Here is an 18,254-nt window from a genome sequence, read left to right as displayed (position 1 = left end):
TCGTACTACTGAGCCTGAGATGGCTTATCAGTTGGGTGACGTTGGCCAACATCCCATTGGAGAAGAAGACTGCCTGCAGAGATGGTAGGTACATTAAGCGTGCTGAGTCTATTGACCTATAAAAAGAGGACGAATATGTGGTGGTGTCTGTCGGACCCTTTGATTTTTCCATGCATCTCCTAAGTTAGTTGATAGATCCATGTATCCGACGGAAGAAGTCTGTGGTGAAATTATCAATTCAGTCTCAAGAGTGCATCAAATTTAGGCAGCATGGGCTTTCCAGAAATGAGACTGATAGTGTGAATTCAAGAGCGAAAGAAAATGCTTTGTATCCACAACTATTCAAGAGTGTGAAATAGGAGTATAGAGAGTGTATAGCTAGCAGCATACAGAGAGATGAATGGAACGAAAATTATCTTTCCCTATGCTATCTGTCTTTCTATTCATTTAAGTAGTTTAGTGAAGTCCAAAGTTTAAGAATATTTTCTTTTTTTATTTTCATCCGGTTGGAAACAAATGAGTAATTCCCAAGCCATGAACGGAAAACAGAAGAAAGAAGAAGAAAATCCAAACCCAGATTTATACGACTGGGGTTTAAAAGATTTCGATATCGGTAAGCCCCTTGGTAGAGGAAAATTTGGGAGAGTTTACATGGCCAGAGAAAAGAAGGTAAGCAACGGTCAATTTCAGAACCGTTCTGTCTATTTGATTTGGATTCTGAAGTAATTTTTGGGTGTTTTTTTGTTTGTGTGTGTATTACAGCATCTGTATGTTTGTGCACTGAAAGTAATTTATAGATGCCAAGTAGAGAAATACAATCTACTTCCTCAACTCAAAAGAGAAATGGAAATATAGAGTGCATTAGATCATCCAAACATTCTTAGTCTCTATGGTTGGTTTGGTGATGATACAAGGATTTTCTTGATTCTTGATTATGCTGCTAAAGGTGAACTTTATGGTTTACTTCGTGAGACTGGTCATTTGACTGAGAAACAAGCTGCTACAGTAAGCAAAAAACCCATAGATTTTGATTTCTAATCAGTTCTTTCTTGGGTTTGTTTATGTTGCTCTGCTGATTATGTTCTTTGGATTCTGTTCCGATTTGGTTGAAATGCAGCACATTGTAAGCCTTGCAAAAGCATTGGCTTACTGCCATGAGAAGCATATCATTCATAGAGATATCAAGCCTGAGAATTTGTTGCTTGATCATGAGGTTAATCTTTCGATATCTCTCAATCCTTTTGACGTATCCTGTTGTTGCGTAGAAGTTGACATTGCCAAGTTGCTAATTGATATTTGTGCTATCTTCCTTTTTATTGCAGGGTCGACTGAAACTTGGATGATAGGAGATATACAATGTGTGGGACATTGGATTACTTAGCACCAGAAATGGCTGCGAACAAAGGTCATGATTGTTCTGTTGATACCTGGACTGTGGGTGTACTGTGTTATGAATTCCTTTTCGGGGTTCCACCATTTGAAGCTGAGACGCAGAGTGAAACATTGAGAAGGTAGGGTTACAAGGATCTTTTCGGTTAAGCTTCTGCCACTCTTTACTTAATGTCTTAATACTTTGGAACATTTGCATGTGCATAAAATTTTTCTTCCATTACAAACAGGATAATGAAGGTTAATTACAGCTTCCGTCTAACCCATGATTTATCTGCAGATTTTATTTGCTTCCCAAGTTCATCTATAAAGCTCCGATTTAATTTTTTGTGCACAAAGTTTTAAGAGGATAACTTTGATGTTTATAAATTCTGAGCATCTGCAGCTTTTGGTGAGGGATCCCTCAAAGAGACTTACACTGTCAAAGATTTTAGTGCATCCTTGGATAATCAAGAACGCAGACCCGTCTGGTGCTTACGAAGTAGAAGATGTCAAGTAATTCTATTATCAGAGTCACTCCTGCATATTTTGTACACCACAATGATGTAACTAAAGTTGCCAACGGTGTAAGGTTTTCTGAAAACTGTAGAAGTTCTCGGTCCTCTGGACTGTTCTTTTGTATGCAAGTTGTTGCAGAACTTCTGCAACTGAACTATTTTCTTCATGTATGTAGACTGTAGAGTAAGATTTCTAACTGACCTTTCTAATTAGCTGTGAAAGTTTGTTCAGTTAATCAAACATTTTAAGACTCCCTTTGATGGATAAAACAACTACAGCTTTAAACTATGCCAAGTTGGCAGCCATTTCTTGATAACTCTATCTAGATCTCAAGAGTTTAAATTTCAACCATTACCAAGTTCAAACCGGGAGGAATATCAGACTTGAACAACAAAATTCATCTGGAAGTTTCTGACCAAAATCTAATGACAAGTCTTGGTATACAATGTAATAAGCATCACAGCTTATGTGGGAGTACAGTACATGATTCTGTATACCATTCATCTTTTGGCCAACACCATTGACCGTCCCAAATTCACCATCGCCACTCCCACAACAGCGAGTAATCCAATTTAGCCAATCTCAATATCACGACACACAGGTCAAATATAAAAGTTAATAGTCATCGGAAATCCTACAATACACCCCTTAGAATATTTTCTAGATCTAAACATAAAAATGATGATAAGAGTGCTAAAATTGTAAATGGACACAAGGATTTTTTACATGGTTCGATCAATATGATCTACATCCATGGTTCTTCACTATGATTGTTGTAATTACATGAATTTACATTTAGAATCTCCATTAATGGATTCTTGGTAGAGCTCTAGATCTAGCTTTTAGGGAAGAAGATGATAAAGAAAATAAAGTCTCTCTCTATAAATGTGTCTCTCTCTCTTTGATAATAATTTCTCTCTCTTGTCTTTCTCTTTATATAGGTGTTTACATAGTGGATGAAAGTTAATAGGTAGTGGGGTACAACTAATATTTCCCTATTTTGTGCTAACTCCTGACTTATACCTGCGCTAAGTTCTCTCGCACTTGTGTTACGTTCTCGCACGGTCTTGATGTTGATAATGACGCACACTTGATATGTTGTGCGATATTTTGATCCTACATTTTGCTTTTTTTTTTTTGAATATTGCTTGAAGAGCAATCTTCAAGGAAAAATCCACCTTGTTGTAGTTGTTGGTGCGAGATGCGTGATGTTGGAGTAGTCTTTGATATTTGTTGATGAAGGAACTACGCGAAAGAATACTAATCTTCAAAAGTACGTACTTGCCTCTATTCTTTTGTGAAGTTCCGAAGCTTTGAGAAGTACATATGAAGTATCATTTCGAAGTATACGAAGTATGAAGTATCCTTGAAGAAATATAAGAAGTACTAATCCTCGAAATATAAGAAGTATTGCGAATCAATCATACAAAACTTTTGTGATGTGATTCCTATTACATGTTTTCTATTTCTCTTACTCCATTGTTGGTGATAATTCTTGTTATTCATGAATGAGAGTCTTCTTTGGAAATGATTCTGACCGAAAAGATAAAGAACAAAAAATGTTTTCTTGATAATCCATAGTTGCCTCTGTTTTTTATCTATGAGGGAAGAATTCTTGAGAAAGTGTTGGATGAGCGAATTGATCTTCACGTCTTTCTTCTTTGAGTATAATGTCTTCAAATTGCTTATGCGAAATAATTGGGCGAAAACACTTATGCCATGTAATGCTTATGCGATGCTTATGCCATGTAATGCTTATGCGATGCTTTCATGTAATGTATAGATAATGTTGAGTTACTTACCTTTGTTCTTTGTCCATCTTTAGTTCATCGTATTGCATTGTATTGTAGCTTCTTTTTCCTTATTCCTGCACGATTAGAATTGCATAATAATAATATAATCATCATAATATATAGGTCTACGTGCGTCTAGTGTGGTCTTATCTCGCCTCCCTATGTAGAGGTCTTATCTTTGCCTCTATTTGGTCGGGCGGCAAAATCGCAGGCGGTCTTTACATTTTCATGTAATGACCCATTGATCTTGCCTTAACATCTCTTGTATTATTGCCTCTTCAGGATATATTTATGCGACAATGTGACAGGCCTAAGTACTCCCGTGAGTAGAAGCCCCATGACATTGTCGTCTTTTGACACAATTCAGCTCCCTAATGGAGGGTGACATCCTTATCTTACCCCTGGTTGCCCCTTCAAGGAAGCTTACCTCTACTGGGTTAAGTCTATGGCTCTTCCCATCTGGTAATTCAACAACCAGTTGATTTCGCAGTCTCTTATCCCACTACCGATGAAGTTTATGGTTATAAGACTGCACCCTAAGTGGGGTATCTTCGGACTGAGTGCATCATAGTCAGGACTTGTCAAGAGTGGAAAGGTACGCTCCAGACGCCCCGGGCACTCTTGACTCAACAGTGTACCTCGACCCTGATCGAGTTTCTGCACTCCTTAGGAGAAACTTTCTCACCTTGGTCTTCCAATCTAAGGTTATGAACTTAGACTGAAAATTTAAGGCACCTCTCCCGGATGTGCATCATCGTTTTTCTCACCCCAAATCTCCATGACTCAAGTTCCGGGGTCGGTGTAGCCTTTCCTTGAGTCATGCTTTCTAGGTTTCTCCGACTATGACATGCGATAGGTCTTACTTTTTGCAGGATCGATCATGCGGCATCAAGGTCCTTCTTTTCCCTCGTTACCAACTGTGCTGCTACTCTTGTGCGAAAAAACGCACAACGTTGTTGAAATTTGACTTTATCTTCCTCTTTGGTAAGGAACCTAAAAATATGCATGTAGTGAGGAAATACACACACAACATTCTTATCTTATTCTTTTAATCGCTCTGGGAAGTTGAAGAAAACGTGTAAAAAGTATGAGCGAGGGGAGGATCGATCATGCGGCATCAAGGTCCTTCTTTTCCCTCTTTACCAACTGTGCTGCTACTCTTGTGCGAAAGATTCGAACCCGTGATACTGAACTCGTTAACTTTACCTGTAACCAATTGTCCAAGTTCCTGTTTTTGCAAGAGAGGTAATATTCGCACAACTTATTCTGTGATTGTCGCCCTTTCTTCTTCTTCTCGTACAAATGATATCCTGCCAATATTTTGTACTCTCTAAACATCACGGCAAAACCTGCTGCAGTGTCAGTTCCATTCTACTCTCCATCATCCTCTCAAATCTTTCTGTTATATTGATATATATATAAGCCGTTGCTCCCATTGTGTGATGTCTCATTGGTTGTTCCCTCTCTAGAGTTCCAGTAAACTTATTTGCTGGTATTCCTTCATCCTGATCTGATTACAACGTAGGTATCTCTACTGAACCCTTCTAAACTTGCTCATTAGCCTCCTGTTCGCCCTTCTTTAATATTCTTTCTAAACTTGTGCTATCTGCTTGCTTTGATTCTTCTCTGAAACTCCTAAAATTCCCATATAGTGTCGTTCTTTGTTGTTGATCCTGTGTTATACCATTGATTGATGTTTATTCTTTCGGTTTGATCATCCTTCCCGTCATTTTGTTTATCTCATCTTTGTGTTCGTCCTTTTGAGTGCGATTGATTCGCACTACTGCTATTCTTCACCTGTAAAATTTGTAAACTATAACTCCTTGTTCATCTTTGTATTCTTGGTCATAATCTTCGTCTTCTCTGTTAAAGATATTAGTTAATTTGTGATATTGAAAATTTAGAATAATCTATCTAGTCAAAGCAGATAAGTAGTGGTCAAAGAATATTCTAGAGCAAACGGGAGTTGATGTGACCAAATTATCCAGAGAATTCGTGAAGTAGCAAAGTCTGTTGATTAGTCTAAAGATGCAAAGAATACTCTAGAACAAAGAATACTCTAGAAGGAACTAGTGGTCTGTTAGCTTAGCCTATAAATAGGCACTGGACGTCTTCATTTTGAATCATCCATAGAAAACTCAAGTGAGTGAAGTAAGAGTGAGAGCTAAACCAAGTGAGCCAAAGTTCCCTTTGTAAACAGACATGTAATCCAAAGGTGCTACACCAAACCTCTTGTAACATTTCCAATTTCAATTAATCAAAGCCTCACTTTACTTAAACCAATCCTCTTTCAATTAAATCATTTCCATAAACCCATCACACTTCCGCATTGTGCCAACAAATTTGGTATCAGAGCCAGGTTAACCCAGTAATCCTAAAACTCTACCCATGGCAATTAACCAAAGTATTCAAGGTTTCAATTATGCCCAAAGTCTAATTCCAATTTTTGATGGTGAGAGTTATGATTATTGGAGTTTACAAATGAAAATATTATTCATTTCACAAGACTTATGGGATTTTGTAGAAGATGGTTATAAGGTACCCGAGTCGGCAGAAGCTCTATCGTCATGGACGGATGCAGAGAAAAAGGAGTACAAGGAAAACAAGAAGAAGGATGCTAAAGCACTACTATTTCTACAACAAGGGGTAAGAAAAACTATTTTTCCTCGAATTTCGGTGGCGAAAACTTCGAAGGAGGCCTGGAATATTCTCAAAGTAGCATTCCAAGGATCAGAAAAGGTAATCTCTATTAAACTACAAAACTTATAGCGAGATTTTGATAATCTACTTATGAAAGAAAATGAAACTATCCAGAATTTCTTTTCAAGAGTTACTGGTATAGTAAATCAAATTAGTAGTTATGGAGATACCATAGAAAATAAAAGAGTTGTAGAAAAGATTTTAAGGAGCTTACCGTTCAAATTCGATCACATCGTCGCTGCCATTGAAGAGTCCAAAAATTTATCGACTCTCTCGGTACACGAATTAATGGGTTCACTCGAGGCGCACGAGAAAAGGATAAATAGGTTCGCGGAGAAACCGTTGGATCAGGCATTTCAAACAAAAATAAATTTCAGTGAAAAGAAAAATACGGAAGCCAGAAAAGAAAGCTCCAGAGGGGGATCGCCATCAACATCACCTCACGAGAAAGGGTCGACATCAACTCAAGGGCCCAAAAATTTCTACCGCGGACGTGGAAGAGGAAAAGGAGGTTACAGAAACAACAATCAAAGGTACGGAAAAAATTACTCCTCAAATCTCCGTTGCAATGTTTGCAAAAAGTTTGGCCATGCAACCGAAAATTGTAAATATAAGTGCACCAAATGTGATAAATTAAATCACATGGAAAAAGATTGTTGGATTAACGAAGCTAACTATTCCGAGACAAATGATTCTCAAAATCAAGTATTTTATTCCTGCCTCACCTCGCAACAAGAAGCACAAGGTATATGGTACGTCGATAGCGGATGCAGCAGCCATATGACAGGAAACAAAGAATATTTCGTAAAATTGGAGGAACAAGAGATTCCACCGGTCAAGCTCGGAGATGGAAAGTTCCAGAATGTAGAAGGAAGAGGAGCTATATCCGTACGTACAAAGTCAGGTAAAACTTGATACATATCTGATGTTCTTTATGTTCCTGGTCTAGCTCAAAATTTATTAAGTGTTGGACAACTTATAAGAAAGGGGTACTCACTACATTTCGAAGACGGAGAATGCACAATTTATGATAAAATTAACAAGCAATTGGTGGCAAAAGTAAAAATGTCAGGAAATTTTGTCTTTCCTCTATCTATGCCATCAATTGAAAATTGTGCAATGAGTATCAATCATATTGATGAATGCAAGTTATGGCATTTGAGGTACGGGCATCTCAACTATAGATCCTTGAAGGTTCTAAAATCAAAGAACATGGTAATTGAGGTACGGGCATTTGAGGTACAACATCTGAAAAAACTATGCAGAACAATAAATAACCACTTTATTAGTGAAGATAATCTTTAACATTAGAAAAACAACATGATACATGTCAAGAACATGATACACAACAATACATGTTAACAAGAAGGAAGTAAAAACATATCAAAACAGAAACAAGTATATGACTTAGCTTCTACTTCTATTTCCTCTTATTTCTTAGATGGATTAATCATAAAAATCATTTACAACGTGGATACCGGATAAACGCCATGACCGACTTTTAAAAAGAGCATTGGGTCTATACTAACCGATGCAACCAGGGATCCGTACGTTAACATGGATCAAGCATCCAATGCTTGGTGGAAACGTGTATTTACGATTTTTAAAACGCTAAGGAAATCGTTATAGAAGGACGCTCCAACACATAAAGGAAAGATACGATTATTTATACAATGAATGCATAGCGCTGAAAGAAGAACTGAAGGCTCGGCACGACGCTCTTCCCAACTATTCTTAGATGTATAGAGTAAGTTTGTCAGTCAATAGGCCAAACATCAAAAAGAATTTATTTGGTTAGTTTTATTAAACAACGCTAACTTATAAGTAAATTGCTTTTCCAGTACACTTTCGGTCTCTACCAATACTAATTTAAGTATCGCAAGTAGTTTTCACATGAGGACTGCTATCGTCTATTGGTAGAGAAGTAGTTGACCATTCACCACATTTGTTTAAGTGTTCAAGCGTGATGTAGTGAACTGTGTTTTCCTTCTATTTTATTATATAACAGATGTATCCTTTTATCGATTCAATAAAATTAGTTCACGTGTTAGAAATAAGATAATTCCCGACGAGAGTCGTAAACTAATAATAATATAAACCATGACGACTCTTATGTATTTTTGTGGACATAGTCTATGATATTAGAGTCGTTTAGGTATAATCGTATACCAATGACGACTCTCATTATAAAAAGGGGTCGTCATTGTATTACTATATACCTTAACGACTCCATAAGCATTTATTCCAGAATTTGAATTCAACCAATGTGGTTGAGTCAACCGACAAAATTTTTTTTTTTCAAAAACTTGGCCGTTGGGTCTTTAATATCTATAAATAGAGACCCTTATCTCATCTCTTCCACATAACCAGTAGATATGGTACACCTACATAAACCGATTATGGTTTGATGTAATTAACATCAACCACAATCGGTTTATGCTAATATACAAATAAACCGATTCTGGAATCATGTTTGAGTTTGTATAGATGTCTAGAATCGGTATACGTCTAACAGTCGAGAAAACCAATTGTGGTTTGTATATCTAAGTATATCAACCGATTAAAAATTTGACGATTTTAGAGAAACAACAATTGATTCACGTTGAGTAACATGTAATTCGATTTATATTCAGATTTCCCTTTATAAATTTTGTCTCCACAATCGGATTACATATATACGTACATAAACAAATATATTGTACTACAATCGGTTTGTATGGTGATGAACAACGATCCATTGTCGTTCCCAATTTGGAAATTTAACCCAGAATCGTTTATGTGGTGCTATCAAATAAACCGATTCATGGTTAAAATTTTGTTTTTTTTTCCATATATAGTTGCAATGGTGGAGCCAGGATTTTAAGAGAGGGGGCGAAGTTTTTTGTTTTCAAAATACAATCCTAACCAGTCTTATGGCCGTACTTAACCAAAACTCACCACCCTATTCATCTAGCTAAACCTAAAGATCCAAATATAATGAACACCTAAACACGATGTTAAACTTCAGATAACATTAAAGCAACTCTAAAGATTCAAAAAAGAAAAAGAAATCAAATATCAGAACCCTAACTAATGAAAATTGAAATTGTTACGATATATCAATAATAAGAATAATTTATGAGACAACAACGACGAATCACTAGCAACAACCAAGTAATTAAACACTTGGTAGGCAAAACTTATTTTCTTGTTCATTGGGCTTGAATATACATAACAATACGGAGGAATTGGGCAGCCCAGGGGAGGCAACTGCCTGCTCTTGCCGTGGGCTGCCTCCGCCCCTGTATGGGTGATCATAAGATGCACTCACTTCTTCATCACCACTAGAGTCTTCATCATTGTTATAAAGTTTCATTTTGCAAAAAAAATCACAAATTCTAATTTTTCTTTTTTGTTTTTCCGTTCTTCTTCTTTTTCGAACCTTGAAATAAGAACTGAATTTCTACTCTCATCCTAACACTATAATCAAATTCAAACACTAATTAATTTAGCTAATATTAACTCAATCAATCATTATTAATGAATAACGGCATATTAGCCATTAATATAAGAGGTTTCTAGAGATTACTTCCTAATGACCCTTTTCATCTTTTAGTACGAGGCCCCATATAATCACACTAGGCCGGAAAAAGAACACATAAAGTAAAGGCCCCAAACTAGGCGCGCATTACCCGTTTCCTTTTTCGAAAACACTGAAATGTAGGCTAGCTAGAAGTATATTGTAAATATATTTGTTTCCTTTTTAGTTTATTAAACCGACGTGGGAATTTGGATTGGGAATGTCGGTGTAATCGTTTAGAGTGTTCGATCATACAAAACAGGTTTCCGCAAGAATATCGACGGAATATTAATTAGACTTCCCCCCTATATGTTTTCTTTGTTATGGAAATACTAATCCTAGTCAAATTCTATGAGACTTATTACGAGTTCGATATCTATTTAAGGGTTTGAGATTTTGATTTCTTATCTGCATTGAAAATCAAGATTTGGAGTCGAAAACTTCAAAGGCTATCAGAGAATATTATCGTCCTAATACAATATGACTATTTGGGGTTAGTACTTTGATATGGGTTTAGGGCTGTTAAATTGGTCTATAATTCCAATCTATTCTTTCAATACATAAAACTTTTATTTTCTTTGATTTTGATTTTCAGGAGTTACAATCCAGCCAGATCATCCCTACACTCATCGCTACGACAAAACTAAAGGGAAGCTACATCTTTCACAGGTTCGCCTAAACCGTATTTAATTATATAATCCTTTTTGTTTCTTCTTCTTATTTGTTCAAATAATACAATCTTACTCGTATTAATTTGAATTTGCAGGTGACTGTTCAAGGAAAAATACTTCCTTTTGGGAGATGGTCGCGACTAGTCAAGGTCCTATGCAATGTGGCACATACTGAGAATCCAATCTGCTTATGTTCGATCTCCCCTGACGCAAAGCACAAGTCGTTTCCTCTCAACTTTGAGTTTGGAGAGGATGATGGTGACGTTGTGTTATCAGTTATAGGCCATTACGATGTACATCTTGCTGGTTATTTTCTTGGCAATACCGGTGGCCATGGAGAAGGTTTGCCATTTTTAAATTGGAAAATCATAGTTTTGTTTGAAACTTGGATGCTATTAATTTCTTTTATTTTATTTGCAGATGGAATCGAAAAGAAAAAAATAAAAGAAGAAGATGAAATTCATGAGAAGAAAATAAAAGAAGAAATCTAGCATTCACCCGATAGGTCTACGTGTGATTTTTTTTTTTAGATTGTTTGTTTCTAGTTTTGATTGAACCCGCTTTAGATTGCTGCTACAAGGATAATCCATCAGTATATCAATGTAGTGCCTCTGATTGTTATGATTTTTTATTTTTTAAGGATATTATTCTACGTAGAATTTCGTATCGCTACTGCAGTGATGCCATTTTAATGTCGCGTCTATTATAATCCCTATGGATTTAAAGCAGTCAAACATTTTCTTCATTCTGGTATTGGTTTTAAAAATTTGTAAATTAGTTGTTTGATGTGTGCCAGATTTGCATGACTAAAATTTCTTTTAGGAGTCTCGGAAAATTCCCTAGAGGCTGAGACACCTATTTCTGCACGTCAAAGACAGAGCTGCAAACTATTTGTCCATCTCTTTCATGTTTGCAAGGAAATATGCGAACAATGTTGTGCATGCTGTGGCAGCTTATGCCTAATCAAACCACACTTCCAAATGATGTTTTCCTTTGTTTTGTTGTATCTGCATCTGGAGAAGACAAAACGGTTTGGTATGAACATCATTCAGGTTAGTTTTTCCGTAGCTCATGCTGTAACCCCAAGCCTGTTGTTAATTGGTACAAAAAAAAATACGGAAACATTTTTCTACTGCTTTAGTATGGTATCTAGATGCTATGTGTGCCACCAACATCAATATAACACGGATCACTGGCTATGGCATTGGTTATGCTTCTCAACATCTAAACACTTCTTCTTTTCTTTGAGTTCTTTGTATTTTCTGTTAACTACTTCATCTGCTGCGATAGTCCTAAGCTCATCAAACTTTTCCTTCTTCACATCATAACCCATCTCCTCCAAAGTTGACACCGCCGGACAACTATAATCTCCTAACCCTTTATGGAACTCAACAGGATCTGCAGATTGAGAAAATGTATGAACTAGATGAACAAAATCCAACCAACTCTAAAGGCTACCTTCATTGCATCACGGATACTAGGACAGTACTTATTGCATTTTTGTTTTGTTTTGTAGTTTTTGATTAGTACTAATATTCTCTGTCTACAAACAACACAGTAGGAGGATGCTGATCAGTATTCTAGACCAGCACGTATAGATGAGAACAGAAAAGCCTTAAGAATGTTATATCAAGATGATACCTCATCTTCTTCAGAATCAACAACTCTTTCTGAATATGCTTTCCTCTACTTGCCGATGGATTTCAAGTATGGCATCATTCATTAACTACTTAATTAAGCTGCCAGTACTTATCAATATTGTGTTTGTTTGTATAGACGATTTTCTTGTTCCGATATTTTATTTTCATCCTTAACAGGTGGGAGGCTAACTTCGGTTACGCATTTCTCAACTTCACTACTTGTGTTGCTGCTATGAGATTTTACAATGGTTTCAACAGCTTCAGCTGGAAGAGTCTATTTATGAGTCATCTAAAGTCTGCAAGATATGTCCTGCTAAGATTCAGGTAACATATATCAACGTTTCAGTGCCACTAAGTCATTTAATTTGAATTGCTCTTTAATGTAGTATGTATATTCAAGTAATCAATAATATTATTGCAGGGCGAAGATGAACTTGTGAAGAGATTTAAAAACTCGTATTTGACTGTGATACGGATGAATTCTTGCCAGTTTCATTTTCTCCACCTCGGAATGGTTCTACTCCGGATTCTTTCCCTTCACTCGTTGGCAAACGTCCAAAGATAACTAGGAAGAGGATCATCAATCGACGATATGTTAATTAGTTCAGTCTCTTCTAGCAAGTAGTGTCTCTTTCTCTCATGCATGTCTAGCTGCAAGTACTTGCTGTGTTTAGCAAGCAGTGTCTCTCTCAGTCATGTCTAGCTAAGTTACTGCTGATCATATGGCAATATTATCAAGCAGACTAGCAGAGGATCATTTTCCCTTTTGAATCTTTAATTATTAGTTAAAAATTAATGGCAACTGCAAGATGAAACTTAGCTTGTATAAGGACTACTGTTTATTGATGTTTAGAAAATCTCTCAAAACTAAACACAAGCTCTAATCTTGCTCCTATGATCAACCACAACTTTGGTGATCATATATATATAGAACTATGAATTCCTTTTCCTAGTCCTATTACCTTATTACATGTCTTTCCTTTTCTTAGAACTAGATGACTTTTAATTCCCTTAGGATTACATCAATTTCCTTTTCTTATCCTAACCAACTTGTTAGAGATTATCTTAGGCTTAATGTTGAAGTTTAACCAACATTCTCCCCGTTAAGCTTCAACCTTACCCGTGACATATCTTGTACTCCAATCAGTTGTCTCATTTATTCAAACTTGATCCGATCTAATGCCTTTGTCAATATATCTGCTTTCTGCTCAGTTCCTGGTATGTGTTCAACGTTGATGATCTCCTTCTCGATACATTCTCGTATGAAATGATACCTTTTGTGAATGTGTTTCGTCTTCCCATGAAACACTGAATTTTTAGTGAGTGCAATTGCAGACTTATTATCAATCTTGATGAGAACTTTTTCAGGTTCTCTTCCTTTGATTTCACTCAATAATTCTTGAAGCCATATTGATTGTTTAGCTGCTTCTGTTGCGGCCATAAACTCAGCTTCACAGGATGAGAGGGCTACAGTGTGTTGCTTCTGTGAACACCATGTAATAGGTGCTTCACCTAGATAAAATATATGACCAGTTGTACCTTTCCATCATCTTGGTCAATAATGACTGCTGTCACTATACCCAACAATTCCTTTTGATCCTCCTCGACCATACTTCAATCCACAGCTGATTGTTCCTCTAGATATCTCAATATCTGCTTTATTACATCACCGTGAGACTTGCGTGGACTCTGCATATAACGGCTTGCTACTCCCACAGATAAAGCCAAATCTGGTCTTGTGTGTAATAAGTATCTTAGGCATCCAACATTTCTTCTATAACTCGTTGGATCAATCTCTGCTTCTTCTTGTGCCTTTGAACTTTAAGTCCAAACTCCATTGGAATTCTTGTTGGATTACAAGTTTCGAGTCCTGCTTCTTTCAGAATTCTCCTTGCATAAGCTTCTTGTTTCTGAATCCCATCTACTCCTTGATGGACTTCTATGCCAAGGTAATAAGTGAGTTTTCCGAGGTCTGACATCTCAAACTTTGATGACATTTCTCTTGAACTCATTGATCACCTTAAGGGAGTTGCCAGTCAAAAATAGATCATCTACATAAACTGCAATCACAAGAAGCGTTCCCTTTTCTTCTCTTCTGTATACTGATGTTAGAGCACTTAACAAATCTGATTTCTCTTAAGATTTGATCTAACTTTGTATTCCAGGCTCGAGGAGCTTGTCTTAGACCATATAGAGCTTTTGATAACTTATAAACCTTATGCTCTTGTCCTTTTACTTCAAAACTTTCTAGTTGTTCAACATACACATCTTCTCGAATTCACCATGTAAGAATGCTGTCTTAACGTCTAAGTGGTGAATTCCCATGAGTTTGATGTTGCCTCTGCAATTAATAAGCGTATTGTTTCAATTCTAGCAACTGGTGCAAAAACTTCATCAAAGTCTATGCCTGATTCTTGAACGTATCCCTTAGCTACAAGTCTGCCTTATATTTGTTAATAATTCCATCAACATTTCTTTTAACCTTGAAGATCCACTTGAGACCAATCACTTTTACCCCACCTAGCTTATCAACTAGAAACCAAGTCTTGTTTCTGTTGATTGAAATAATTCTCTATAATGCTTGTGTCCATTTAGTCGAGACCTTTGAGTGAAAATTCCTTGGTTCATCATTAAAACAAAGTAGCATAACCTCACATTCTTCTGCATCGAAGAACATAATCCTCCAGATATGTGGCTTTGTATCTGTCTTGTGATTTTCGCAGTGGTGGGATAACTTGAGCTTCTTGGTTTTCTTCTTCTTCTTCTCTACGTTTTCTCAGTGTTCAAATATCTCTTCGCTTCTTGATTATCATAGTGATTCTCTTCAGTGTTGATGGTTATGGGTCCTTCTCCTTCATCAATTACTTGACCCCATATCATGTGAAACATATCTTGATCCTTTCTCGATTCATTGGTTGTTTCTATCCAGTTCCAATGTGATGTCTCATCAAACACCACATCTCGACTCACTATTACTCTTTTCGTTGTTGGATTGAATAATCTGTAAGCTTCGGATCCAGGATCAATTCCTAGATGCACAAGAGTCTGAGATCGATCATCCAGTTTCTTAAGAGTTGCAGAATCAACTTTTGCGTATGCTTTGCAACCAAACACTCTTAAATGATCTATGTTTGGTTTTCTCTTTCGCAAACTTTCGTATGGAGTCATGTCTTTCAGATCTTTCGTAGGTATCCTGTTTATTAGGTATGCGGAGTGTCGTACAGCTTCTCCCCATAGATAATTAGGTACCTCCATATCCTTTAAAGAACTTCTTGTCATCTCCATTAGAGTCATGTTTCTCCTTTCCACCATTCCGTTTTGTTGTGGTGTATATGGTCTTGTGAGTTGCCTTTTGATTCCATTTGACTCACAGAATTTGTTGAACTCTAAGGAAGTGAACTCTCCTCCTCTATCAGTTCTAAGCATTTTGACCTCCTCTTTTAACTCTTTTTCTATCAGATTTCTGAAAGCTTTGTATCTGTCAAATGCTTCACTCTTTTCTTTCATAAGAATAGACCACATATATCTTGAGAAGTCATCTATAATAACAAATACGTATTTGTTATTTGCAAGGGTTTGTGGTGCAATAGGACCACATAAATCAGCATGAAGAAGCTCTAATGGCTTTGAAGCTCTGAATGTTGTTGCTTTTGGAAAACCTTGACGCGTTTGTTTCCCAACTAAACATGATTCACAGATCCTTGATTCATTGTTTATCTGTGGTAGCCCTCGAACCATCTTGTTCTGAGACATTGCCTTTAAAGTTCTAAAGCTTATGTGTCCTAATCTTGCATGCCACTTCCATGTCTGATCTTCCAGTCTCATATTCAGACACAATGGCCTTCCAATCATGAGACTTATCTTGTAGAGTCTATTCTGTGAGCGTGAGACTCTAACTAAAAGTATTCCACGTGGGTCATGAACTGTTAGATAATCTTGTCGCATTCTAACATCACATCCAACTTCTGTAGCTTGTCCTAAACTTAGAATGTTGCTTTGTAAGTATGGGATGAAGTAGATGTTTGTGACAAGCTTCTGTTCTCCGGTCTTTCTCTGAAATATAATTGATCCTTTCCCTTCAATTTCTACAGAAGATCCATCCCCAAACTTCACTTGTCCTTTGATTTTCTCATTGAGTTCAGAAAAGTAGTGTCTCTTACCAGTCATGTGATTTCTGGCTCCATTATCTAAATACCAGATTCCTTCTTCACCATCCTTTGATTCGTAGTTCTTTGGTATTAGTTTCCCTTCGTTTAAGAATACAACTTCGTGCATGAACAGAGTTGTATCTGCTTCCCTTGTTTCATTCTTGTTTTCTTCTTCCATCTTTTGTATTCTTTCAGGGCATACAGAGGAGAAGTGTCCTGGTTTATCACATCTGTAACAAATAATGTTTGATCTATCCTTCTTTTCTTTCCCTTGGTTTTGATCATTCTGACTTGTTGTTCTATCTTGTGAGTTAAACCTTCCTCCCCTTCCTCGGCCTTTGTTTACTCTACCACCTCTTCCACGACCTCTTCCTCTTGTCGCAGAGTTTTGTTGGTAAGAGTTTGTGTACAAGAGTTTTCCTTGAGTTTCTCCATTGTTTTCTTCATCAAGGATTCTCTCTTCATATGCTTTCAATCTTCCAATTATATCTTCATAGCTAGTCTTCTTTAAATCTAAGACTTGTTCGAGAGAAGCTATGATATGAATATACTTGGATCTTGGTAAACTATTGAGAAACTTCTTTATCAGTTTATCTTCATCAATGGATTGTCCAAGTGACGCAGCTTTTGAGGCTATCTCTGATAGATTTCCTGCAAAGCTATCAATAGTATCAGTGTCTTTCATCTTCACTCTTTCAAATTCAGACATTAAGGTTTGCAGACGGGCTTCTTTAACTCGATCAGCTCCGAGATTACGTGCCTTTATTGCATCCCAAATTTTCTTTGAAGTTCCCTGTTCACCAACTTGTAGAACAAGACATTCTGGTATTGCTTGAAAGAGTAATCCTATAGCGATGTTGTTCTTATCAGCATCATCTGTTTCTGGTTCAATTGTATCCCACACCTTGTAGATTTTCATCAGTACCTTCATTCTCATGGCCCATACTGTGTAGTTTGTGGCGTTGAGGATTGGAACTTGTATTGATGGTGGCGTGAACTGTTTTGCACCCTCAATGGTGGTTTCGTTTTCCATGGCTCAGAAACAAGCTCTGATACCAATTAATGGCAACTGTAAGATGAAATTTAGCTTGTATAAAGACTACTCTCTTTATTGATGTTTAGAAAATCTCTCAAAACTAAACACAAGCTCTAATCTTGCTCCTATGATCAACCACAACTTTGGTGATCATATATATATAGAACTATGAATTCCTTTTCCTAGTCCTATTACCTTATCACATGTCTTTCCTTCTCTTAGAACTAGATGACTTCTAATTCCCTTAAAATTACATCAATTGCCTTTTCTTATCCTAACCAACTTGTTAGAGATTATCTTAGGCTTAATATTGAAATTTAACCAACAAAATTATGTATTGTCTAATTAGTTTTTGTCAGTAGATAAATCAAATATCAACCAGACTGATCAAAGTATATTGATAAATCTACTGGTCCTATCATGTAACCTCTTATTATTAATGAACTATTATTTTCTCTTTTTCCATATATATATTTATAAATATATATATATGTTGTGTTTTCTAGGAATCTTACCCATCTATGTTTGGTTGTTAATTAAGTCATGTGTAGCCGAACAACAGTCCTGTTGTATCTGAATTGTCTAGATTTGATAAGGAAATACTTTCACATGTACATGTCTCCTCAAACTCAAACATACATATTTTATAACAAAGTGAAATGGTACAAAAAGAAGGCTATCCTTTTGTTTCATGTTTCAAAAATTTGCTAATTGCATGCAAGTTAACAACTACCAAAAATACAGTGCGGGTATAGCTATGGCTATGCTATATGCTAACATCTTTTTTAGTACGTACTGTGCGTGTACGTAGGCTTTTGTG

General features: G+C 36.5%; 1 pseudogene; it reads left to right on the top strand.

The window, feature by feature from the left end:
* The first annotated feature begins 516 nt into the window (after positions 1-516).
* On the top strand, positions 517-1,888 carry LOC113272270 (annotated as a pseudogene).
* The last annotated feature ends 16,366 nt before the right edge of the window (positions 1,889-18,254 follow it).

The sequence above is a fragment of the Papaver somniferum genome, chromosome 4 (assembly GCF_003573695.1).
Source record: "Papaver somniferum cultivar HN1 chromosome 4, ASM357369v1, whole genome shotgun sequence".
NCBI lineage: Eukaryota > Viridiplantae > Streptophyta > Magnoliopsida > Ranunculales > Papaveraceae > Papaver > Papaver somniferum.
The sequence above is the reverse complement of the archived record's forward strand: the minus strand, read 5'-3'. Positions and strand labels throughout refer to the sequence as shown.